Source organism: Muntiacus reevesi, chromosome 17 (assembly GCF_963930625.1).
Source record: "Muntiacus reevesi chromosome 17, mMunRee1.1, whole genome shotgun sequence".
Taxonomy (NCBI): domain Eukaryota; kingdom Metazoa; phylum Chordata; class Mammalia; order Artiodactyla; family Cervidae; genus Muntiacus; species Muntiacus reevesi.
Window position 1 is genome coordinate 19,158,582 of NC_089265.1, and position 17,092 is coordinate 19,175,673.

Sequence of the window (17,092 nt, forward strand, 5' to 3'; positions counted from 1 at the left end):
GAACAGGTGCTTAGTCAGTATTTGACAGATGCCTTTATTTGTCTCGATGTCTGTCCGTATTTTTTAGAAATCAGCTTACATTTTCAGTGTGGGCTTTCCTGATTCTATGTGCAGGTAGTGGGTCTCTTACAGTACCCTGTTCTTTTCCTTTGTGGCTACAAAAGTCAGCTATCATTGGATAAACCCAGCATCAGAAAAGGAGCCATTTCCTCTCCTGTGGAAGGAGGTATGAGGTGTGATCCTCATGAATCCACAGGATTCCTGCACGAGATAGAACCTCAGCCTCAGCCAGAGAAGGGAAATCGCATAGGAAGAAACTTCATTTTGCTTTTTTTAAAAAATACTTTTATTGACTCATTTTGGCTGTGCTGGGTCTTTATTGCTTAGCGCCGGCTTATCTGCAGTTGTGGCGAGCAGAGGCTACTCTAGTGGCAGTTCATGGGCTTCTTATTGCAGTGGCTTCTCTCCTTGTGGAGCATGGCCCCTAGGGCTTACAGGCTTCAGGAGTTGTACTTCCAGGACTCAGTAGTCGTGGTGTGTGGGCCTCGTTCGGCAGCACGTGGAATCCTCCCAGACCAGGGATCAAGCCCACGACTCCTGCGTTGGCAGGTGGGTCCTTTACCACTGAGCCACCAGGGACGCCCCGGGAGAGGCTTGTTTGACAGAAGCATCACCTGAGTGCAGTCGGAACTGGAGCGGTAGATGGCGCTTCTCAAGCTTCCGCGTGCTTAAGACACTTGGGATCTTAGGCACGTTCTGATGTAAGTCGTTTGAACTAGGACCGTAGTTCTGAATTTCTGACTTGCTGTTAGCTGCTGCTCAGAGCTGCTGGTCAACAGACCACTTATAGTCACATACAGTAATATGTAATTAGGTCAGGGTTTCTCATCCTTAGTGGTATCGATGTTTTGGATCGCATTTGTTGTAGGAGGCTTTCATGTGCATCATAGAACGTCCAGCACCTTCCCTGGCCTCTCCTGACTAGAAGCCGCAGAAGTTCTCCCGGAAATGTCTTCAGATATTGCCAAATGCCTCAGGGGCAAGGGGTGGTGCAGAATCCTTTCCTGGAGAACCGCTGGCCGGGGTGGTTCTCTGCTCTTGGTTTGCGTTTCAGTGCTGCTGTAGATTCTCTGAGCCAGTGAAGTTCCTTTTGCTTAAGTTAGTTTAGTTATTTTTGAACGTGTAATTGAATCCTGCTACTTAGCTACACATAAGTATGTAGTTCTCTGCATGATTTTATATATAGTGCATGTGTATTCCACCAGGCTCCGTAAATGTACATTTGGTGTCACTTTTAATACCCAGCATGGAGTCCAGTCTTTGAGAGGTAAGTTGATAAATGCCAACTGAACAAATTAAGTTCTATAAGGGATGATGTGGAAAAAAATATATGGAAAAAAATACTCTTTTTCTTCCTTTCAAGTGTAATAATAATTTTTAAAAAGAGTTTATTGAAGTATTTTATACCTAAAAGTACACATAAGTGTGGTGGTATTTTTTAGTCGCCAAACTGTGACTCCATGAACTGTAGCCCGCCAGGCTCCTCTCTGCATGGGATTTCCCAGGCAGGAATACTGGGGTGGGTTGCCATTTCCTTCTCAAGGGAATCTTCCCAACCCAGGGATTGAACCCGTCTTCTGCATTGCAGGCCCCGATTCTTTACTGCTGAGTCATCATGAGGGAAGTCATACGTGAGGGAAGCCCACATGTAAGTATACGTAGCGTGGTAAGTTTTCACATACTGAACATTTGTGTGTTAACAGCCTCCCAGGTCAGGAGCAGAGCATGCCCAGTATCTTAGAAGCTTCACCTGCTACTTCCTTCTACTCACTCTAGCATGTTTAAAATATTTCTTACTTTTCAATAATGAAAGGGAATCCATGTTCACTGCTCAAAATTTTAAAAGTACAGATAATTAAAAGGAGAGAAACGTGATACTATTTTAATACATAAATTTTAACTCTTTGATGTATATCCTTCCAGTCTTATGATGTCATGTATGCATGCAGATGTGTTTTTTAAACCAAAATGGATTCACTATATTTATCTTGTCCTCTGATTAGCTTTTCTCACTTAATACCACATTGTGTCCATATGAGGAAATGCACATCTAATCACTGTCATAATGACAGTGTGGAATTCCACTAAATTGATAACACCACAAATTATATAACTCATCTCTTCCTTTCTTGGAAAATTGGGTATTTAAGTGGCTTCCACCTTTCACTCTTAAAAACACTGTTTCAACTCTGTGATTTTATTTCTTTACCATTACAGTTGTAGCATTAAATAAAATGGTCTCCCCTCATAAAACCTCTAACCATACCTATTTGGTTGCTAGAACTGTTTTTTTAATGAACTAATTAAAAAGTGTGTGTGCAGTGGAACTTTGTTCAGTGTTATGTGGCAACCTGGATGGGAGGGGAGTTTGGGGGAGAATGGATACCTGTATATCTGCAGCTGAGTCCCTTTGCTCTTCACCTGAAACTATCTCAGCATCGTTAATTGGCTATACCCCAATACAAAATAAAACGTTTTTTTAAAAAAAGTATGTGTGCATGTATACATGTATACATAGAAATTGAGTTTAGCATTTACTTTTGCTAAAATAGTCAAAATGAACAGGAAGAAAGTGGAAGAGAGTAGCTGTTCCTTCCCAGCCCTCCAGTCTTTCTCAGAGCAAGTGCTGTTACTGGTTTCTTCAGGGTACAGGAATGTTGACAAGAGTGGTCAGGTAAGGCCTTCGATGTTGGAACTTTGGAACTGTGCTGCTGGAGGATACTCTTGAGAGTCCCTTGGACTGCAAGGACGTGAAACCCTAAAGGAAATCAGTCCTGAATATTCATTGGAAGGACTGATGCTGAAACGCCAATACTTTGGCCACCTGATGCGAAGAACTGACTCATTGGAAAAGACCCTGATGCTGGGAAAGATTGAAGGCAGGAGGAGAAGGGGACAACAGAGGATGAGATGGTTAGACTGCATCACTGACTCGATGGACTTGAGTTTGAGCAAGCTCTGGGAGTTGGTGATGGACAGAGAAGCCTGGTGTGCTGCAGTCCATGGGGTCACAAAGAGTCAGACACGATTGAGCAGCTATACTGAACTGAGAGCCTTTTAAAATAAAGTCAGTGAAACTGTTCTCTCAAGCTTGAAATTTCCCAAAGACATCAAAAGGACTTAAAGGGAAATCGCTGTTGTGTCCGACTCTTTGCGACTCCATAGACTGTAGCCTACCACGCTCCTCTGTCCGTGGGATTTTTCAGGCAAGAATACTGGAGTGGGTTGCCATTTCCTTCTCCAGAGGATCTTCCTGACCCAGGGATTGAACCTGGGTCTCCTGCATTGTAGGCAGACGCTTTACCATCTAAGAAGCCACCAGGGAAAAGGACTTATTGGATGACTAAGTCTGTACTCTTCATCAGAGGTTGGTAAACTTTTTCTTTGTAAAGGGCCAGATGGATAGTCAGTGCTTTGTAGACTTTAAACTTTACAAGCCATATGATCTCTCTTATGGCTACTGCCCAGACTTTCAGCCTCCTTGCCGTGTGGGAGGAGTCACATGCTGCTTTGTTGGACGGTAAGGTTTCTGCCTAAATGAGATTCAACTAAAAACTGTTTCTTCATGGGGTACAGATACCCTGAAATCTCTGAATTATCACTGTTGAGTTGTGCATGCTCAGTCAGGTCTAACTGAAGCTTGCCAGGCTCCTCTGTCCATGGGATTTCCCAGGCAGGAATACTGCAGTGGGTTGCCATTTCCTACTCCAGGGGATCGTTCCAACTCAGGGATCGAACCTGCCTCTTCTGCATTGTCAGGCAGATTCTTTACCACTTGAGCCACCTGGGAAGTGCCTCTCTTTATCTGCCAAAACCAAGGGGCTCCCTTCTTCCTTCTTGAAAGGTCCATGTTTAATGTGTTTAGGTGTGACTACACCTACGGGAGCATTTTTGGCACTCATTTGATGACGGATTCAGAGATCAAAGTTGCTTTCCGTCTTTCTCTCTCTTTTTTTATCTGTGCTGTGTGGCATGAAGCATCTTAGTTCCTCATCCAGGGATCAAGTCTGTGCCCTCTGTGGTAGAAGCGTGGAGTCTTAACCCCCGGAGCACCAGAGAATTCTCCAAGGGTGATTTCCTTCATTAAAGTTGTGCAGAATTCTCCCAGTTAGGGGTTCTGTGCCTCAGCTGAAGGCTCTGCCCAATAGTCCTCACTCTGGGGTCCGGGCTCTGTGAACTTCCTGGGCTTCTTCTCTGTCTTCTGTTCTCCCCAGGTTGTAAGTGTGGAGTGAGTTTCCTGTGCACTTTTGGATGAATGTTGTTTCTCCTCCTTTTTCTTTTCCCCTAAACAGTGGAAAAATCACTACCTGACTTCGAGACGTCCTATAAAGCTACAGTGATGAAGACCATGCGGTAGTGGTGAAAGTGCAGACAAATAGATCCCTGGCTGAGAATCAAGAGCTTGGAAATAGATCCAGTCAGTTATAATCAACTGATCTTTGACTGTTGGAACAAAGACCCCCCAGTGGAGAAAAGTCTTTTCCACAAATGGAAACGGCTGGACATCCACATGTTAAGAAAATGAACCTAGACACAGTTCTTGCAGTTTTCACAAAAATTCACTCAAAATGGATCACAGACCTAGATGTAAACTGTAAAAGTCCTAGAAGATAATCTAGTAGAAAATCTAGGTGACCTGGGACTTGGTGTTGAGTTTTTAGATACAACCCCAAAAGCGTAAGCCATGAAAGAAATTCATTGACGGGTTGGATTCCATGAAAATGTAAAACTTTTGCTCTACAAAAGACTGTTAGAGAATGAAAAAGAAGCCACAGACTGGCAGAAAATCTTTGCAAAACCATGTATATTATAATGGTGGTGTGTCTAAAATATACCAAAAAAGCTCTCAAAATTCAATAAGAGAACAACCCAATTTTAAAAATAGGTAAAATACCTGAAGAGGCACTTCAGCAAAGAAGATATACAGAAGGAAAATAAGCTTGGAAAAGATGTTCCAGGTCATACGTCCTTGCAAGCATGCGCGCTCAGTCGCTCAGTTGTGTCTGAGTTGTGGCCCCACGACTGTAATTTGACAGGCTTCTCTGTCCATGGGACTGTCCAGGCAAGAATACTGAAGTGGGTTGCCATTTCCCCCTCCAGGGGATCTTCCCAAACCTGTGGCTCCTCCATTGGCAGGAGAATTCTTTACCACTGAGCCACCTGGGAAGCCCCCGTGTGGATCAGTAGGGATTACAGATTAAAACGAGGTATACTACTACACGCCAGTTAGAGCGGCTAAAATCCTAAATACAGCACCAATTACAGAAGAGAATATGGAGCCACAGAAATGGTCATTAACTGCCATTAGGAATGCAAAATTATACAACCTTTTGGAAGACACTATGGTAGTTTGTTATAAAGTTCAACATAGGCATACTGTATAGTCCAGCAGTCGTGCTCCTAGTTATTTAACCAAGTGAGATGAAAATTTATATCCACAGAAAAATGTGAATGTTTACAGCAGCTTTATTCATAATTGCCCAAATTTGGAAGCAACTAACATGCCCTTAAGCGGGCGAGAGGATTAGCAAGCTCTGGTACATCTATACAGTGGAAATCTGTACAGTGACCAGAATAAAAAGAGTTAACAAGTCACAAAAAGACATCGAAGAACCTTCAGTACATATTTGTAAGTGAAAGAAACCAATCTGAGAAGACTACAGTGATTTCAACTATATGACATTCTGGAAACAGCAAAACTATGGAGACAGTGAAAAGATCAGTGGTTGCCAGAGTTTCAGGAAGAGAGACGAAAGAAGAGAAGCGCTGGCAGAGCCTGGGGGGTTTTTAGGGCAGTGAAACTATTCTGCTTGATACTCTACTGGTGGATCCACGATTCTGTGTATTTGTCAGAAACCACATAACAGTGCAACGCAAAGAGGGAACCCTGATCTAAGCTGTGGACTTTAGTTAATGATGATGTATCTATAATGGTTCATTAGTTTTAGTAAATGTATCACATTAATAGGGTGTTAGTCGTGGGGGGACTGATATGCATGGGTATGATATGGTGGGAGAAAAGACCTATGGAACTCTTCACTTTCTGCACAATTTTTCTGTAAACTTAAACGTGCTCTTTAAAAAGCCTGTTAATTAAAAAAATCACATGCTTGCTTTTTCCACACATTATTTCTGTGTATGTGTGTGTGAAAGTCGCTTAGTCACGTCCAACTCTTTGCAACCCCATGGGCTATACAGTCCATGGAATTCTCCAGGCCAGTAAAACTGGAGTGGGTAACCTTTTATTTCTATATTTGTAACAAAACGACTCTAAAAGACATTCTTAAGCAACTGAGCAACTAATACTAGTGTTTAACGGTATTGAAAAGAACACCAAGCCTGTGGTTATCACTCCCCTGCCTGAATGTGAAACCTCATCTTTTACTACTTTCTTCCTTTCCATTCTCCACAGGACCCACAGTCTAGCCCCTTACCACTTCTTCACATGGTTTTTCCTGTGATTGGAAAAGCTCCTGCCAGACTTGTGCCTGTGCTTCAGGCGTCGAGTTGGGACGGGGGGTGGGGGGAATACTTTGCTGGTGATCCAGGAGTTAAAACCTTGCCTTCCAATTTCGGGGGTTCCAGTTTGATCCCTGGTCAAGGAGCTGAGATCTCACGTGGCTTGTGACTAAAAACCAAAACATAAAACAGAAGCAATATTAGAATAAATTCAATAAAGACTTAAAGAAAATGGTTCACGTTAAAAAAAAAAAATTCTTTAAAAAGAAAAAAATCAACTTGGGAATCATGACCTGTGTTTCCCTAGCACCACTCTCCAGTTGCCACAATAACTTTTAAGAGCTCTGCACATGTTTTATTAATCAAATTTAGGACCATGCATTCTTGGATCTTTGTCTTCTTGAACTGTTTTCCCATGATTAGTGAGTTTTCTGGGTTGAGTCATTTGTTTCCTGATTTTCTGGCATGTGTGGAGTAGCCAGTATATTATTGTTTTAACTGAATCAACATAGACGTTAACAAATCAAGCAAAACAATTGTATTAAGCTAATGTCAGCCACTTCAAGAAATAATGGCAGTAGTTTATTCCTCCAGGCTCCTTTCATTTTGTGGCTCTGCCAGACTTCTTTCACAGATGTCTCTGAAGGCTGGTGCAGAAGGATAAGGAATGTGGACAGTTGTCTCTTTAGGGGTTTATGGGCCAGGCCTGGAAGCCATGCATATCACTATACCTGAACTCAGTCCCATATTCAACCCTGTCTGCCCCAGAGGGATGGAAACCTGTCTAGCTAGACGTCCATGAGAAAGATGGATATAGTTTGTGAATAGCTAGCAAGCTTTCTGCCATATGTTTATTTAGAATTAATCTGTGTTGAGATCTGAAGTCCCATTACTTTCCACTTAAGACAGCCACTTTTTTTAGGTTTTTATTTCATATTGGAGTATAACTGATTAACAATGTTGTGATAGTTTCAGATGGACAGCAAAGGGACTCAGTTGTACATATACATGTGTCCATTCTCCCCAAACTCCCCTCCCATCCAGGCTGCCACATGACATTCAGCAGAGTTCCATGCGCTGTACAGTAGGTCCTTGTTGGTTATCCATTTAAGTATAGCAATATGTGCATGTCCATTTCAGTGTGATACGGAGTGAATAACAGGAAGGGGAGTTAAGTCCCTCTTAAAAGTAAGTAGGTAGTTCTCTCTGTGTTCTAGTGGTTTTATATATATATATTTCTACCTTATTTAAGGATACATTAAGGTATCGATATCATTTTGCAAAGCCAGATTTTCTAGAACATATGACACCATGCCTAATCACACTTCTTTTGCGTAGCACCACTACTTTCATCACTGTGTGGCAGTGACCCTGTCTCTTTCAATTAAATGTCGTATAAATTGCATTATTTTTTAGAGGATGAAGGAGTTCCTGTAAGTGTGGTATATGTTTGAAGGAAATGGCTTTCCGGAATTCAGCCTAGTAAGTGAATTAGAATTCAATCAGTGTGATAAATCATTGAACTTGCTGTTGAAGGGCCTAAATTTAAATTAAACCTTTAAAAGCAATAACCTCTTTTCAATTTTGGTACTACTAGGAGATAATGGAGCTCTTAAGTGGAATGAATGCGATTTACAAGAACAGCAATTTTGTCTTCAATTGCTGATGTTTTCCACAGTATATGTTTTATTCTTTCAAAGTTTAATCAATAACTAAGGTAAGTGAAATGTCTCTTTTTACCTGTTTCCTACTTAAAATATTCTCTGGTTTCTAGATGTGTGAAGCTTTTGTTTGACATCGGGATTATAGGTATAAGTACCCTGGCCAGAGATATGATTTTAAACAGGTACTAAAAATGTCAGGGAATGATGTATTTAATGATAAATACACATTACCCCAGGTAGTTCTCACATGACTGAGGTCCTATCTAGATTTAACTCACTTTAACAATGTGCCACTCAAAGGTGCTATTGTCATTCTTGAACCAAAGCCACGATGGGGATTACCTTCAGGCACTGATCAGCCAGAGTGAACCTTCTATATCCTGATGTAAATCGAGACCACTTTTCTAATTTTTTAATCATGGATGTATATGTTTGTTTGTTTATTTATTTTTGGCTGCCCTGCATCTTCGTTGCAGGCTTTATCTGGTTGCAGTGAGCAGGTCTGCTCTCTAGTTGCCATGTGCAGGCTTCTCATTGTGCTGGTTTCTCTTGTTGCCACACATGGACTCTAGAGCGTGTGGGCTTCAGCCCTTGCGGTATGCAGGCTAGTTGCCCTGAGGCATGTGGAGTCTTCCCAGATCAGGGATCGAACCCATGTCCCCTGCATTGGCAGGTGAATTCTTAGCCACTGGGCCACCAGGGAAGTCCCATTTGCCTTCTTTGGACTGTGGCATTGCAAAAATTTGATTCCTAGGGTTGCTGTAACAAATCACCACAAAGTTGGTGTCTTTTGAAAAACTGAAATTTATTCTCATGATGCTGGAGGCCAGAAGTCTTAAACCAGTTCCTTTGGGCTGAAATCAAGGCCTTGGCAGCACTGTGCTCCTCCCTGGAAGCTCTGAGGCATTCCGTACCTTTTTCAGCTGCTGGTGGCTCCTGGCATTCCTTGGCTTGTGGCCACATCACTCTCAAGTCTGTCTCTGTGGCCACAGACCTTCTCCTCACCTCTTTGCCAAATCTGTCTCCCTCTCATGACAACACATGAGACTGTGTTTGTTATGAGAGGGCCCATGCAGGTAATCCAGGATAATCTTCCATCTCGAGATCCTTAAATTAGTGACATTTGAAAAATTCTTTTTTGCCATCTAAGGAAAATTCACACTCTGTAGAGATGAGGTTGCAGCTACTTTCTGGGGGAGAAAGTGCATTATTCAGCCTATTGTAGGCATGTAAGCTGTTCTGGAAGTGACTGTTTTGGAAGTGACTTCCCAGCTGTAATGCTGAACTTAGAAAACAATCTGAATTCTTGGTAGGCAAGAATGTCTCATCACAGTGTTACTGCGTCTTTTGCAAAAGCTAAGGCTTTCCTTTCTAATGAAAGGCAGCCTCTGTACCTTGACAGAAAAAAACAAAGGCAACTTTAGCACTTTGGACTCATTTTTCATGTTTTAGTTTTAATTTCTGAGCTACATTTTTTATATTCCACTGAGTGTGAAGATGAAAATGATGACATTGTAAATAGTTCTGTTGTAAAAGCTCCCCTGAGAAGCAAATACATTAGACTACCTTTTAAAATGATATCTAACATTTATTTTCTGATTAGAAAAGGGTAGCTCATTTTTGGAAATTTATAAAACCCAGAACAGCATGAAGAAGAGAAAAACCTGTGTAATTTAACAACTTAGAAATGATGACTATTGATATTTTGGCTTCTTTTATCATATTACATTAGTTCTCTTCCTAGAGTGTTTAGCAGTTGTTACGCCATTTGTCCACACTGGGTTGAAACATCATCATTATTATTGTCAGAAAGTAGGATTTTCTGAAATGCTGCAAAACTGAAAAAGCAGTCCTGTTAAGGTAGACTCTGCTTTCTTTCTGCAGTTGAAGAGTTGGCATTACTGACACTGAGTTTGACTCAGATTCGGAGAGGTCTGGATATTTGCAAGCTTATCCTTAAATGGAAGGCCATCAATTATTAGGGTAAGTTCTTCCTGAATGCATCTTTAAACTATTTATTCTAGCATGTTTTAGTAGAGCCCCAATCCTGAGAGATGCTCTGAGGGAGAAACAAAAGGAACAAGTAAGTTTGGGAAACCATGCACGCACATGCATGTTTTATTAGTCACAATGCATATTAACATTTTAAAAATCCAGAGACTTTGTAGAATAAAGAAGACTGTTTAACCTAGAGTTTCCCTCCAACTGATTGATAGATTTTTTTTCTAATGCCTGTTATAAGAACTATGTGGAGCATAATTTGTGAAGCACAGTAGTAATGAATTTAGATAAGGGATATCCAAATGTTTTTGGTGTGACACGATTTTGGTTGGTCAAAAAATATGTATGTGTGTGTGTATATCTCTATACACAAATAGTATTGTTGTCATCCTTGTCAAAATCAAGGTTTTTAACAAGTGCCTTATTTGAGTCTAGTATTAAAAAACCTTTTTTAAAAAGAAAAACTAAAAGATATCTTAAATTATAATACATTAGATGGCTTTTCTCTACCCTTTGAGGAATTAGGAATTAAAATCTAGGAATAGTATTAAGCAGAGTGAAAGTTCAAGGGAAGAGTGAAAGAAGTGTGTATGTTTTAAAAAAAAAGTAGTGTGAAAGCTTCCCAACCTCTCCCACCAAGTGTCATTTTGGCCTGAAGCTGAATTAGTTCTCATCTGATTAAATCAGAACCAAATTCTGCTATTTCCTAACTGCTGTGAAGTGCAGATTTTTTAAATGTGTCAAAAAAGCAAGAATTTAATCCTGGTAGGAAACAGCTCTCTTAAAAGAGAATAATTAGCATTTCATTTATATCATCATTTTACAACTTTTCAACATACAAAATTATTCATCATATTTGTGTAACATGTAATTATTAAGTGCCTGGTCAGAACACCAGCATTAATTTTGATATTCAGCTTTCTAAATTTAGATCTTTGAAGGCTTGAGAAATCTTAGGAGGGGCAATGGAAAGCCAAACCAACTTTGTTTTAGTTTCCATGTCTGTCAAGTGAAAATGATGATATCAGAACCATAATTAAACTTTTGATTTTTACACTTAGGGAATCAAGAAGGAAGTCAGGTAATATAAACAAGTGGCTAATCTGAAAATTGCTTATTTGAAATTAGGAAGCAACTATAGATGTATACGTTTACACATATTCTTTCTACACAAAAACATATATAGACTGGTGTTTGGCCAAACAACTGATATCACAGCCTAGCCAGTCTAGATGTTGCTGTGAAGGTATTTAAATCAGTAGACTTTGAATAAAGTAGATTACCCACCATAACCTGGGTGGGTCTCATCCAGTCAATTGAAGACTTAAAGAGAAAGGATTGTGATCCCTAGAAGAGGGAGGGGTTCTGTTTCAGACTGCCTTGATACTCAAGACTACAGTATGGACCCCATTGGAATTTCTAGCTTGCTTACCTGCTCTGCAGACTTCACGCTTGCTGGGCCCACAATCATGTGATCCAGTTCCTTAAAATAAATCTGTATCTGGTATGAGTGTGTATGTTTTTATATATGTGTGTGTGCACACGCTCAGTCTGGAGCCGGTTGCCATTTCTTCCTTCAGGGGATCTTCCCGACCCCAGGATTGAATCTGCGTCTCTTATGTCTCCTGACTAGCAGGTGGATTCTTCACCAACTGCACCACCTGGGAAGTCTGTATGTTTTTATTTACATACACAGATCCAGCACACACCATATTGGTTCCATTTCTCTGGAGAACCCTAATATACTTGAGTATATACTCAGCGATCTTCGTCTGCAAACCATCCGTCTGATGCTGATAACACCCTGCCCCAAAAACTTGAGCTCCACTCCAGAAAAATGGAGGCAGCCTCCTTTAACAGTTGAAAAAATTGAAATTCAGAAAGGTTAGTAATGTACCCAAAGTTATCCAGTCCTGGGGTAGCCAAGATGTATTCTTGATCTTTCAAAAGTGTAAAATAATTTTCATGGATCGCTCAGCAGTCTTTGAATCTGCTTTTAAAGTGCCTTTTGGGGATGTTTATTTTCTTAAAAAGAAAAAGCATTCAGGGAACCAACTGTGTGTATATGGTATACGCCAGCAGTGGTTCCAAGTCTTTGTACCCTCACATATCACTTTTATTGCTTCATGTGATGAAAGATTTTGTTGATTAAAGAAACTGTATCTTAAAGTAATAGTTATTTTGCCATAACGGCTGTGCAGAGCCCCTGATTTGGCATGAGATCACCAGTACTGGGCCCTGAGGTGATGTATCCCAGGCAAAAGCAGGGATGTTTCATGTTTTAATCAGCTTGTAAACCTAAATGTAGATTTTCCATTTCCGTTAAGCATTTTCATATTGGAAGCAGCCAAGGGCTCTCATTACTATATGACAGTTTTCCAAAGCATCTGGAGACTCCTAGTTGGATGTATTTGCAGTGAAGGACACTTTTAGATACAGTTCCTGAGTGTTGGCTTGCAGCAACGAGGATGTATTAGCAGGGTATAAAAGGTAAACACCCAAATCTTAGAGTACATCACTTTTGCTTTCACCAAAATTGATGTACTTGTCTGGGTGTAGCTTTCCTCTAATCAATAGTTCAGAGACCCAGAGTCTGTGCTTTTTGAGGCTTAACCTCAAAGTGATTTCCAAGGTTGCCGTGTAAAGGAGAGAGCATGGAGGTTTCCGGTCCGCAGGGTGGGAAATGAGGTCATCATTTCCAGCCCCCTTCTGTTGTCTGGAACTCAGTCACATGACTGCACCGTAACTGCAAGGGAAGCTGAGGAATAGGGTCTGACCGTGTGCCCAGAAACAAGCAGAAATGAGTTTAATGATCTGCCGTCAGTCTGCTCTCTGGGCTCTAGTTGCTCTGATTATTTGTAGGTTTGTGCTTCTGCTCATGTTGGATTTACATTCTTTCCTAATAACCAGAGCAAAGTAGGTGTGAGCAGAAGGAGTAGACATAGTCATTACTGAAACGTCTTGCCTCTTCCCAAGTCCCTTACTGGCCGGTGGGAACAGAGAGTACCAAGAAAATGTAACTCAACTTGCACTGGCTGTTGCCCAGAGCTTCGGCAGGGTTCTTCCACCGCCTCTAGGTTTTCATCTAGTTGTATCTTATAGATCAGTCTACTAGCAATGCGTGTAATACACTGTCTTCCATCTTTTTTATCTTCCATTTCATGTGCACCCCACCCCTTACCCATGGTGTAAACTCACTGCCTTAGTCAACTGAGGGAACCCTCGGGCTGGCGCTATGCCCAGAACACCGACTTGGCCTCCATAAACCATTGTCCCCCAAGAGGCTGGAATGGTATTGTGTTCAGGGCAGAAATAAGGAGAATTCCTGTTGCCTTGGTTATCTACTGCTGTGAAGCGAACAACTCCAGTTTATCTTTTTTCAGAAGTCTCTGGGTTGATTGGGCTCGACTGGACACTTACTCTGCTCCATGTCTGTTGTCTGGGGCTGCTCCGGTGGTTGTTTTCATCCGGGAACTAAGCGGGAACTGGTGAATCTGAGATGGACACCCACTCTCCAGGACCTTTTCCATGTGGCTCTCATCCTTCAGCAGTTTCTCCCGGACTTCCTTAACAGCTTAGCAGCCAGGCCTGGAGAAGGGGGAAACTGCCAGTCCTCTCATGGTCCTGGAAGTCAAAGAACTTTACTTTTGCTACATTTTATTGGTGAAAGCAAGTCACAAAACCAGCCCAGATTCTAAGAGAGAGGAAATAGGTCTTATGTGTCCAAGAACGGGAGAAGTTGGCCGTGGTCACATGTGGAGATTATCACCATGTCGTATCACACTGTCCATTTTTAAAATCTGTTTTCTCAAAGTTGCGCTGCTTGTATTTTGGTATATCAAACTCACCCATGAAAATTATTCATTCATCCCACTACCAGGATAACCTTTCTCCTGAGAGTTCAGGCCACTGACATCATTGCTATAACCTTGGTCGGGGAGTCCCTGATTCTGGGAATATGTGAGGTGTGCACAGGGAGTAATGAATGAGCTAGTTTGGTTGGTGATGAGGGTTTGTGGTAGGAGGGTGGTGAGCTTTAAGAATTAAACAGTGGCCTGAATTCGAGGCTAAAGGCTCAGGAAGCCTTGAACTAGTGGTGGTAGGCCACAAGACAGTATTTAAGGAAGACATCTCACAACAGTGTATGAAGAGGATTGGTGGGCTGTGGCATTGACCATGCGGCTTCCCAGGTATTTCAGTGGTAAGGAATCTGCCTGCCAATGCAGGAGACGTGGGTTTGATCGCTGGGTTGGGAAGCCCCTAGAGGGCCAGCCCACTCCAGTATTCTTGCAGAGAGTCGGACATGACTTAGCAACAGGACACTTGGAGCACGGGATTGACCATGGCCACCACATGTAGGGGTGACATGAGCAAGACTTGGACCAGAGGCAGAATAGTGGGACCTAAAAGAAACCGTCAGGAAAGACAAATAATCAGCTTGACTCAAGAGACTGTGAGGAGGCAGAAAGGAAAAATGGAAAGTCTGGATGCAATCTACCCTGCCACAGATAACAGTTTTAAAATGCTGTTAACAGGAAGGTTTCTACTAAACATGACACTTTAGAACTAATCAGAGATAGGTAGCCAAGAGGCTCTTTTATTTAAATCTTAGTTTGGCTTTGTTTGGAAGTGGTAGTAAAAATTCATACATCAGTCAGCTTAGAATTTATTATGCTGTTACAGCAAACAGCTCCAAAATCTCAGTGGCTTATGATAACCCAAGACTTATTCTCACTCATATTATGACTGTTAACAAGTCAACTCAGATCTGCTTCATAGCGTCTGTATTTTGTGGTCAGGCAGAAGCAGCACCTCTGTCTAAAACAGTCCTGTCTCAGGGTGGAGGAAAGATAAGGCACATGATGGCTCTTGAAGTTTCTGCTTGGAGTTGCACATGTCCTTCCCCTGTTTTATTTTATATTTATTGTTTATTTTATCTTTATTGTGTTAGTCAAGCGGATCACATAGTTAAGCCTGATGTCTGTGGGGATGAGAATTATGTTCCTCTCACAAGAAGAGTCACCAGGAAAGAGCTCCTTTGGGGCAGCACATATTTTTTAATCAATAATAAAGTCAACTGTGGTTACATTTTCCCAATTTTTAATTACACAAATAATGAAAATCATCATAGATAATACAGAAGAGCACAGGGCAAACATTTCCAGTCATCCCAAGTTTCTCTCACTAGTTAAATAACTGCTGCTGTTAGAATTTTGATGTAAATATCTTCAGATATTTTTCCCTGGGAAGTTTATATAATGTAGCCAAATGATATATGGTATCCTGTCACTTACGTACTGACTTCCAGGTACACAATGTAAGTAAATACATGTCTGTATCCACACACCCATGTGAGTCAATATGCACCTACATCTTAACTCAGAATTACTCTTTGATATTCCTCTGTACCAGTGTACCATAGTTTACTTAATTGCTGGACACTTAGATATTGTTTCCAATTTTACTGTTTAATAAGGTGCTATCGTAAGTCTCTTATATGTACATATTTGCAAATATATCAGACTATTTCTCTTGGATAATTTCCTAGCAGTCATATGATAAAAGACATTGAAGTCTTTTTTGATACATCATTGACGAGTGTTAAGCTCAGATTTTATGGCCCACTCTTTCCCCTCTCCTAAAATGGAGAATTGTTGCCATAGCAATAGGAAAAAAAAATCAGTACTAGTGGAAGGGGCTAATTTGTCTTTGTCTTCATTTTAGCTCAGAAAGTGAGGTTTTGTGCCAAGGTTGGCTTATAAAGTACCTGTTCAGAATCTCTCCTGGATTAGGAGGTCAGCGCCCCCTGGAGATGACCTCCGCACCCCTGTTATCCTGTTTCACAAATTGGTTCCCCTGTGGTCTGCTGGAAAGCTTTTGTCCATCACTGCTGGCATGTCAGTTATCCTGTCTAGGGAGGCGCAGTGACCAATGAGTGTCCCATTAACCTGTAATTTAGAAGCAGTCAGTCGTAAACAAGGTGGTTTATGTAAAGATCATTAATCTAAAAAAAAACCCAATTCATTATGGTAGATTTATTTGGGGATCTGATTCATTTCTCACGACCAGTTGGAGAAACTACCTGTCGTCCAGGTAGTTTGTGCAAGCTACCTGTCATCTGATTTTCTTGAAGACAGAATGCGTGATGGGATCATTAATTTATCACCTCCCACTCTAATTTCCCCACCTTGTGGGGAGGGTGTGCTGCTTTGGAAACAAAGCTTGAAGTTGGATTCTCAAACAGATGGTTGAATTAAAAGATGATCAAAGATGGTCCCTGTGTAACTTCAGAGGTGTCCATGTGAGGCAAGTAAAGTGCTCATGGGGTGAAGGGCGGAACACAGTTCTTGAGGCCTGGGGAGAGCAGAGAGGAGCAGCGGGAAAACGTCCGTTCATTACGCAGCTGCCGAGATTGGGCTGGGGAACCCTGAAGCTAGACTTAACTCTTCAGCGGTGCGAACTGAAATACCAGGTTGCTTATTCTGTTGTAGCAGAAAATAAGTTTACATTCATGTTGTAAAAGGCAGAGTCCCGTGTAGTAACTGAAGCAAGGGCCTTAGACGGCATTCTTCTCTTGTTTGTTTTTTCTTTAAAGAGTCAGGTAGCAGATAAAACATGAGCTTTGGAGAGAGAGAGCATAGGACTTGAGTTTTGGCTGTGTCGCTTTCTAGCTGTGTGACCTGGGCTTGTACCTGTTAGCTTCCCTGGGCTAAGCTAATTTATGAAATGAGCCAGGGTAGCATTGAAACTGAAAGCGAAAGACGCTCAGTCGTGTCCAACTCTTTGCGACCCCATGGACTATTCAGTCCATGGAATTCTCCAGGCCAGAATACTGGCGTGGGTAGTTCTTCCCTTTTCCAGGGGCTCTTCCCAACCCAGGGGTCAAACCCAGGTCTCCCGCATTGCAG